The sequence below is a fragment of the Dromiciops gliroides genome, chromosome 1 (assembly GCF_019393635.1).
Source record: "Dromiciops gliroides isolate mDroGli1 chromosome 1, mDroGli1.pri, whole genome shotgun sequence".
In the NCBI taxonomy this organism is placed as follows: Eukaryota; Metazoa; Chordata; class Mammalia; order Microbiotheria; family Microbiotheriidae; genus Dromiciops; species Dromiciops gliroides.
Window position 1 is genome coordinate 4,061,489 of NC_057861.1, and position 9,657 is coordinate 4,071,145.

Consider the following 9,657-nt stretch of genomic DNA (forward strand, 5'->3'; position numbering starts at 1 on the left):
GGAATCAGAAAGACCCATCTTCCTGAGTTCAAATCTGGCCTTAGACACCCTGTTTGCCTCAGTTTCCTCATCTGTAAAATGAGCTGGAGAAGGAGGAAGTGGCAAACCACTCCAGTATCTTTGCCAAGAAAACCCCAAATGGGGTCACGAAGAGTCAGACACAACTGAACAATGACTGAACAACAATCAAAGGTTGCAGTTCACAATGGTAAAGGGAACATGTCTCATTGACAAGATGATCCATCAATGATTCTTTCACATTCATATGTTTATAGCACCATTTATACATATATATGTATACACACACATATATACATACACACACATTTATCTTTTTTTTTTTTTTGCAGGGCAATGGGGGTTAAGTGACTTGCCCAAAGTCACACAGCTAGTAAGCATCAAGTATCTGAGGCCGGATTTGAACTCAGGTCCTCCTGACTCCAGGGCCAGTGCTTTATCCACTGCACCACCTAGCTGCACCCCGCCACATTTATCTTTAAAAGTTTCAGTCGGGGCAGCTAGGTGGTGCAGTGGATAAAGCACTGGCCCTGGAGTCAGGAGGACCTGAGTTCAAATCCGGCCTCAGATACTTGATGCTTACTAGCTGTATGACCTTGGGCAAGTCACTTAACCCTCACTGCCCAGCCAAAAACAAAAACAAACAAAAAAAATTTTCAGTCATTGATCAGCAAGATAGAATAACAGCTGTTTTTTATTTTTGTTTTTGTTTTTGGGGGGTTAAGTGACTTGCCCAGGGTCACACAGCTAGTAAGTGTCAAGTGTCTGAGGCCAGATTTGAACTCAGGTCCTCCTGAGACCAGGGCTGGTGCTTTAATCCACTGCGCCACCTAGTTGCCCCCAACAGCTGTTTTTAACATAAAGTTTCTATCCCAACAATCCCCCAAAGAAGAAAATGCACCAAATCTACAGTAAATAAAATTGAAGGAACAAGAAAAGACAAAAAAGACAAAGGCCTTCCCACTAATGGAAATGTTTTCTGAAATAACAGCAGAGTTAAAGTACATAAAGCTCCCATCCCCTCCCCCAACCACTCAGAATCCATCCAGATGAAGCCAGCCCAAACAACCTGATAAGACTGTTTTTCAAGGTCTGGCTCTGGTGAACTCTGTCTGATCCCATGGAAGGAACCGAGCCTAAACTTCAATCCCAAGAGATGGAAATGACTAATTTTACCCAGTCACAAAATAGGAAGAGGAGGCAGATCTTAAAGGAAGGGTCAGGGAAAAGGCTTAGAAAAGCCAAGTGAGATAGAGAAGGGCTTGCTAGACCAAGGAAAGGGGATCATAAGCCTAGCTGTGGTCAGTTCTTGCTTAGTGGAATTTATAAAGGACAGGGAGTTAGTTGGGCCCAACAACTATCCCTCTCCAAGAAAAAAAAAGTCTGTGGCTGCATTAGCTCAGAGCTTTATGTAGAAGAAAACATACGTGTCCAGGTGCTGGAAGGGAGAGGGTAGTCTGGCATAGACTATGAAAGACAAAAAGGCTGGATATGATAAACTCAGATCTTAAGTGGATAAAAACCAACAATCTAAAAGGCAAAATGGAAAACAACAACAAAAGGAATTTTTAAAATCACAATACAGCGAGTATTATCATATGAAGGAGAGTGAACCTAAAATAAAAAGGCAATAGAATAAATTCTGTAGATTCTCCAAAGATCATGGACATATAGTAAGATATTCCAGAATAACTCAAAAGTGAAGTAAAGCTTAAAAAGAAGGTATTAAGATGGAAACTCGGTGGGAAATCAAGAGGTCTCAAGAAGGAAAGATAATAAGATAAGTGTGAATGAGATTTTCCCCATCCCTTAGTTATAAGAGATTTAAAGTGATTTAATTATGATAATCAGCATATTAATTGAAAATTGTGATTTATTATATTTAGATATCTTATTTTAATTGTATTAGTAGATTATGTCTCTCTTCTTCCTACTTAATAATGTCAGATGATACTTACCAATGTCAAGCATTAAATAATATCAGAAGATACAATAGTCAGCAATATTATATTTTAGAAACCACGAGTGTTATGCTTAGCTCAAGGGGGTCATGCAGCTCACTAGTGATATGCTTGATTAGAAGGGGTCATGCAGCAGAATTATGACCCTGTTGCCACAAGAAGGATGATATGAGTATTGGAAAATGCTGACATTTGTCATGTAGGCAGTTTCGATATTTCTTAAGAAGATGCTTTAATTTTAGATACTTTTAATTAGTATTGTACAGAAGCATTCAAGCTCTGGAGGGGTATAAAAACCTGTTGATTTTGTAACTCAAGGTCTTTCAGGTCCAACCCCTGACTGACTGGTTTTATTGTGAGGCATTCTCTCAACAAACCTATTTTCTATGGCTTGGAGACTTTGGTGTTTTTGTTCCTCCATTGGACTTAGAAATTTTCCTGACACCAGTAAATAATTCAGAACATATGACTGAGGACCTCTCCAAAATACCAGAGGCTGTGAAAAAAAAAAAAAGAATGACAGATTTGGAAATAAAAACAACAGAAATAAAAGAATATTTGGCAGAAGAAAAGCAAAAGACAAAAACTTTGAAAGAACATGAATTGGGGCAGCTAGGTGGCTCAGTGGATAAAGCACCAGCCCTGGATTCAGGAGTACCTGAGTTCAAATCCGGCCTCAGACACTTGACACTTACTAGCTGTGTGACCCTGGGCAAGTCACTTAACCCCCATTGCCTCGCAAAAAAAAAGAAAAGAACATGAATTGCATATAAGGTACTAATGACGCTAAAGAGAAGAAGTGCAGGGATCATTTAAGTATCATCTCCTAGAAAAATAAAAAGAAAGTTAAAAATCTTAGATGCCAAACTTCAGGGAATGATAGAAGAATATTTCCCAGAAATTTTAGAAACAGACTTTAAGATAATGATTGATAAGATCTACATATCCATGACAGAGAAAACTCCCAAGTTTGAAACAGTGGTTAGATTTCAGAATGTCTATTCCAAACATAAAGTTTTGCAAGTATTCAGGAAAAGGGGCTTTCACCATCAAAGGAATTCCGTCCAAATATCATGGGAAATGAAACTATCCCTACTCACAAGAAATTTACATTTTAATGAAGGAATTTATATTTCTTGATAAATTAAGCAGTGAATTTAGAAAGAAAAAAGAGGAACACTAGGTAATGGGAAGAGATTTTTATAGTGGGGCTGGGGACACATGATAGAGTAGAAAGAGAACTTGATTTGGAATCTAAGGACCTGAGTTTAAATTCTGATGTGTGTGTGTGTGTGTGTGTGTGTGTGTGTGTGTATGTGAGAGAGAGAGAGAGAGAGAGAGAGAGAGAGAGAGAGAGAGAGATGGCAATTCCCCTCTGTTGTGGGCCTCAGTTTCCTCTTCTATAAGATGAGGAAGTTGTACCAGATAACTCTATTCTATCTTCCAGGTCTCTGGACCTGAGCTGATAATGTCCTGAAGTTCTTGAGTAACAACAGGATGTGTGAAAGAAGTATGCCCAAAATCCAGTCAAAATGCTGTATCAAAAAAGAAATCCTCCACTCACCTGAGGAACCCTGGATGTCAGGAGTACATGAGCCATTCTGTCCCCCTCAATGCTCTCACCTACTGGGAAGGGACAGAGTCCTCAGAAGGTGGAGCTGGAAAGGGAAACCATGAGAGAGAACAGTCTTGCCTTTCAGCTCCAATACCCACAGCCCAGTAATGCCCTTCCCACCCCTCTGAATCTCTAAACCCCCTAAACACTCTCCTTTGGAGGTAAAAATGGAAGGGAACCTATGGGCTTTTTCCTAATATTCAACTGAACTCAACAATTGTTCATTTGGAACCTATTGTGTGCAAGGGTTTTTCAAAAAGTTTAGCTGAAAAGGGAAGGATAGAGGATGAAATCTTGGGGAAGGGATGGTAATAGGCTCTAGGGAAGGTCTTTGTTTTGTTTTTCTATGTATAAGGGAGACTTGGCTATTTGTAAGTCAAGGAAAGATCCAGTAGACTGGGAGTAGTTAGAGTTGGAGAAGATGGAGGGAGCAAACTTCTGGAGTGAATGGGAGTGAATGGGATCGAGGATACATGGAGAAGGGCCACTCCTTCATCAGAAGCTAGAGTAAAGGAGGAGAGAGCAGGCAATGATGTCATGGGGCTGTGTCTTGAGAAGGAACTTGTATCAAATGGTTTCAGTTTTCTCAGTAAAGAAAGAGTTTTTATCCTCAAATGAGAAGGTGAAGGAAAGAGATCCTGTATGGGGCTGGAAGAAAGAATTATGGAATACCAGAAGGAGGGTCCCGATGCAGAGCGGACCCAGTTGAGATTAGAGAACATGAATCGCTAGCGGACCCAATCAGCATGGTTTATAAGTGCCTTCAGCTCCAATGAGGGAAAGGAGTAGGAGAAATCCACATTTAGGGTTGGCCAAGGGGGCTCAAGAGCTGAGGAGGATATAGAGTTGAAGAAGGTCACTAAGGAGTCCAAATGGGGAAGAGAGGAGAGCATGGCCAGAGGAAGAAGCGGGTGATGTTCTGCTCATCTCCCCCACCCCATTGGGTGAAAGAACTGAGAGATGGAAGTACTGACCAGCATGGTGAGGACAAAGAACAAATGTAGGAAGAGTAAGGGGTATTCAGAAATGAAGCAATGAAAGATTATGACCCAATAAAGGAATTTCAGAATTTGCATGGGGGAGTGGAACACTTCTGGGTGATGGTGAGATCAAAGGTATAACTATCCCTGTGTGGAGCCTGGTGGAGGTGTTGTTAATCATAAAACCAACAGCTAACAATTCTAGAGTGGTTTAAATAATGAGTTAGTGCGATGTATAGAGAGGAAAGGCCCGACACTTAGTAGCTGTGTGACCCCAAGCAAGTCACTTAATCCCAATTTCCTTAAAAACATCTGAAGCCATCACCAGCCGTCCTGATCTATATCTTGCTACTGGACCCAGATGGCTCTGGAGGAGAGTGAGGTTGGCGACTTTGCACAGCCCTCCTGCACTTAAATCCAATCAGTGCAAGTCATGACATCACCTCCCGATGTCACAGTCCTCTTTGAGAATGATAGATAAACAATAGTGAAATGCACTTTACCAACATCATCTCATTTGATCTTCACAACTCTGTGAGGTTAGGTGCTATCATCATCCCCATTTTGCACTCGATGAAACTGAGTCGACCTCAAAGAAGGAAAGGTAGGTGAGTGATGGTGTTAGAGTCTGGAAGTGGCAATGGAGAATAAGGAATATTCTAACTGTCCCACCAGTTGGGGAAAATGGGGTTGTTATGACTTAAAGTGCAGCTGGTGCTGGAAAGGCTTAACCTTTGACTTCTTCCAGGTGAGTTCAGCAGCAGTTATGCAGAACGGAGTAGGATGAGGGACATTAGTTAGGGTTAAGGTTCGACGAGGTTTGCCCAGCAATCAGACAAGAGAAAGGGAATCTATGGGAAAGGACCGTGTTTACTTGACCTGGGTAACTAACTATAGGGTCCCATCCCCTCCCCTCCGGAGTCCCGTGTATTATAATCCAATCGACACTGATGATGGGGGTCAAGTGCTTGAATTTCCTCTTGAGGAAAGAAAAGAGAAGACCCTCTGTGAGAAGGCACTAACAGCAAAGAGGGGTGGTTCCCTGTCTCCCAACTGGGGGTGGGGAGGACGGGGTCTTTGGGAGTCCCGCTGTAAGAAGGAGGCCAGTGCCCTTGGATGACAATGTGGGGTGGGGGAGAAGGAGGCATGCTACGAAAGGATTCGGAATGTCAAAAAAACGGGGCCCCCGGAAGGTACAGGGTGTGGGGGCGGGGAGTCACATGGTCAGATCTGCATTTTAGGAAAAAAACAGTCCAGGCCCGAGGGGATGAGGGGTTGCACTAGGGTTAGGGCAGTGGTCAGGAGTAAGTGGCAGGGCGGGATTCGATCTCACGGCTCCAGCCTCGAAGTTCCGCCCTCTTCCCCTAGAGCCCTGCGATTGCGAGAAACGAGGTGAGACCGCAGTTTTGCCTAATTTGGGCTCGCGTCTAGTCCCGCCCACTAGTAGACCAATGAGCGTGTAAACTCGCAGAGCGGGGATGATGATTGGTCTGAGGCTGAAAACATGGCGCCCGAGGCTCCGCCCTCCCCTCCTCCTTCCCGGTCTTGAATCTTACCTTTACTCGCTCTCTGGCAGGTGCCTCCCCTTCTCCTACCCCAACCCCAGCCTCCTCGGCCAGAATCTGGGAGGTGCTGAGGCCAGAGCGGGCTGGGAGCCGCGAGAAGAGAGAGGAGAGCCCGAAGAGGCGACTTCCGGTGCAAGGGGAGCCGAGGAAAGGAAATCACGTGGGGAATAGCGTTTTCTGGAGCCGCGAGGACCTTTGGGAAACGTAGTTTAAAGTTTGTGGCAGGGGCAACTAACTAGGTGGCGCAGTGGTGGATAAAGCACCGGCCCTGGATTCAGGAGTACCTGAGTTCAAATCTAGCCTCAGACACTTGACACTTACTAGCTGTGTGACTCTGGGCAAGTCACTTAACCCCCACTGCCTCGCAAAAATAAACAAATAAATAAATAAATGTTAAAGTTTGTGGCAATTAGTTACGCATGCGCCAATGAGCTGACTCGGCTGTTAGTCTTAAGGATCCAAGGACTCTTTCCTTCACCCCCGCCCCCACCCCATCGAGATAATCCATCCTCCTCCGCCTTAAAGTAGGAGGAGATGAGGAGACTGGGGCAGCTTCAGGGCGTCCTCTTCCTCCCCCAGCCTTGAACGGGCCGCCCCGTTCGAGATTGGGTCCCCCCTGGGCTCCCCCTTCACTAGCCGGGGCGGAGGGACCTCGTCCAGAAGGGTGTTCTGAGATGAGGGGAAGGGTCTGGGGGTGTCCGACCCGGAGAAGAGAAGGATGGAGGTTGGGGGAGGGGGCAGTCCCAAGGGCTGTCATGGCAGCAGGGCTTGGTTTTTCAGGAGCTGGGGGGGAGGGGTTGGATGACCCCTTGGGTATGGTGGGGGGGTCCTCGTATGTCCTGACCTGGGATGACTGAGCCCCTGGGTATGTGTTGGGGGGCGGGGCTACTGGCCTGAGCTGAATGACCCCTTGGTCATTCAGGAGCAGTGAGGTAGGCCTCCTTGGATGTCCTGGGCTGGGGTGGGGGGATGGTCTGAGCTGGATGGATGACTGGACGCCAAGTACTCTCAATACTGTGTTTCAGAAACAGGCATTTTTCTTCCATTTTTAATGACTTTGATTCACTTTATTTAGAAACACCAGCTACTTCCCTATAGAAAAACAACCCTAACCCCCAGCCCCAGTGGTACGTTCCCACACACGCTCAAAAAAACTTCAGCAAAAGGAAGAGGGGATTGCAGCCGACAGGATGTGGAAGGTCCCGTGTCTGCAGTTGCCATTCCTGAGCAGAAAGGGTGTGTCCTTTCATGTATTAATTCGGAACCAGTCCCATCCATAGCTCTAAATCTACGATCTCCATCTGGGTGTTGCAAACTCGTTAGGTCCAAAACAGAAACATTTTTATTCCTAAACCTGATCCTTCCCCCAAAGTTCCCCGTGTCTATTGATGGTCCCCCACCCTCCTTTTTGACTCGTGAATCTTCACCACCCCAATCCCCTTCAAAAGTCAGCTCCTGGGCCCCTATTATTTTCTCTGAAAATGTTCCATCAATACTTGAGCATTTATGGAGCGCTCACTACTTCCAGGCATTGTGCTACGTGCAATCTTTTCTGCCCAGAAATTCACAGCATCCTTCCTCCCCAACCATGGGAACTGATACAGTTGCTGCACTACATGCCACACACTAAGATCTCCTTCTCCCATCTCCTGTCACTCAGACATCTGCCACCACTATCTCCTTCAGTCTCAGTCTCAATAAAGAGGTGGCTCTTCCACCTTCTACAGGCACCTTGCTTTGATCCTGTCCCCTCTCATCTTCTCCAGAAGATTGTCCCACTTCTGTCTTTAAACGATCCCTATATTCTGTCTTCCTTCCTGGCTACTGACAAACATGCCCATCTCTCATCCTTACAAATCAAAACAAACAAACAAAAAAACAACTCTCATTTGATACTGCCCCCTGATTTTTTTGTCTTATACTCCTCAGATCTGGAGGGGGAAAGGGAACCATAATAGGGAGTGGTCCTCCCTTGCATCTTCCAGACATCTGGCCACAATGCCCATAAACTTCCTTGCTGAGGTAGCAATCAGAGGGTACTCACAGGTGTACATAGCATTGATTCTAATTCAACAAATATTAAGTGCCTACAGTGTACAGTGCTAAGTAATGGGGAAACAATGACTGAAATGAGTCAGTCCTCTTCTCCCTTTTCTGGCTAAACTCAGCTGTCTAGTAGATGCTCCCACTTTTTTTGTTGTTGTTGGTCTCATTCCCATCTTAATTCTCTGCAGTCTGCCTTCTAACTCAACTGAAGCCCCTCTCTCCAGAGTTACCAATGATGTCTTAGTTGCCAAATCCTATCACCTTTTCTCAATCCCCCTCCTTGACTCTCTGCAGCCTTGGACGCTGTCCATCACCCTCTTTGTAATTCTTTCTTCTCTCTAGGTCTTTGGGCAGCACTCTCCTGGCTCTCTTATCTTACCTTCATCAGGCTGCTTTGTTAGATCTTCATCCCTGTCGTGCCTGTTAAAAGTAGGTGTCCCACGGGCCTCTGTCCTCAGTCCTCTTCTCATCTCCTATATTACTTCGCTTTGTGATGTCAACAACTCCTATGGATTTAATTATCTTCTCTGTGTTTGTGCTTCTCAAATCTACTTATCTGGCCCTAACTTCTCTGCTGGCCTCCAGTCTCACATTTCTAACTACCCATCATACATCTTGAACAGGATGTTCAATAGACATCTTGACATGTCCAGTTAAAATTACAGTTCTGGATATAGTAGGGAGAAAAAAGCTCCGTTGGAACAAACATAAAAAGAAGGGATCTCTCCAGCAAGGAACATAATTGTGAGGGTGTTGAAGGACTGATTCATAAGGTGTCTGAAGATGAAGAGGGCAAAAGAGGGAGGAAAAACCTTAAGCCTTATTAATACCGCCCCCAAATTGAACAAAAGAATATCAAGGACTACTGATCTATATGCCTACTTTCTCATCTATATAAACTTTTTTTTAAATTTATTTTTGTTTGCTTATTTATTTATTTTTGCAGGGCAATGGGGGTTAAGTGACTTGCCCAGGGTCACACAGCTAGTATATGTCAAGTGTCTGAAGCCGGATTTGAACTCAGGTACTCCTGAATCCAGGGCCGGTGCTTATCCACTGCGCCACCTAGCTGCCCCTATATAAACTTTTCATAAGAATACTTGACATACATCAAAGATAACACTCGATGAGGTCATTAGGGTAATCAGACAATTCCAGAAATTACCTAATAGCAGAATTTTAGAACAAGAAAGGATCTCAGCAGACACAATCCAAATCACATGCAAAAATTAGTTACCCCAACAAGTGGTCACCCAGCCTCTTGTCAAAAACCTCCAATCAGAGGGAACTTTCTTTAAGGCACCCTATGTTGCTTGGGAGTAGCTCTAATTGTTGGGAAGTTTTTCCTGACATCAAGCATACATTTACTGCTCTACAACTTGCTCCCATTTCTGTCCTCTGTGACCAAATAAAGATGAAGCTTATGCAAGTTTCTTTTCTTAAAATTACCCATGGGGATCATGCAGTTTACT

The 9,657-nt window shown here is 44.5% G+C and overlaps 1 protein-coding gene across 1 annotated transcript in view; it reads right to left on the reverse strand.

The window, feature by feature from the left end:
- LOC122738851 (zinc finger protein 501-like) overlaps window positions 1-6,264 on the reverse strand; it is a 44,804-nt gene extending 38,540 nt beyond the window's left edge. The window contains exon 1 of the mRNA XM_043980756.1: window positions 6,131-6,264. The gene's annotated coding sequence lies outside the window, so the exon portion shown is untranslated. The remainder of the gene's footprint in view (window positions 1-6,130) is intronic.
- Window positions 6,265-9,657: the final 3,393 nt, after the last annotated feature.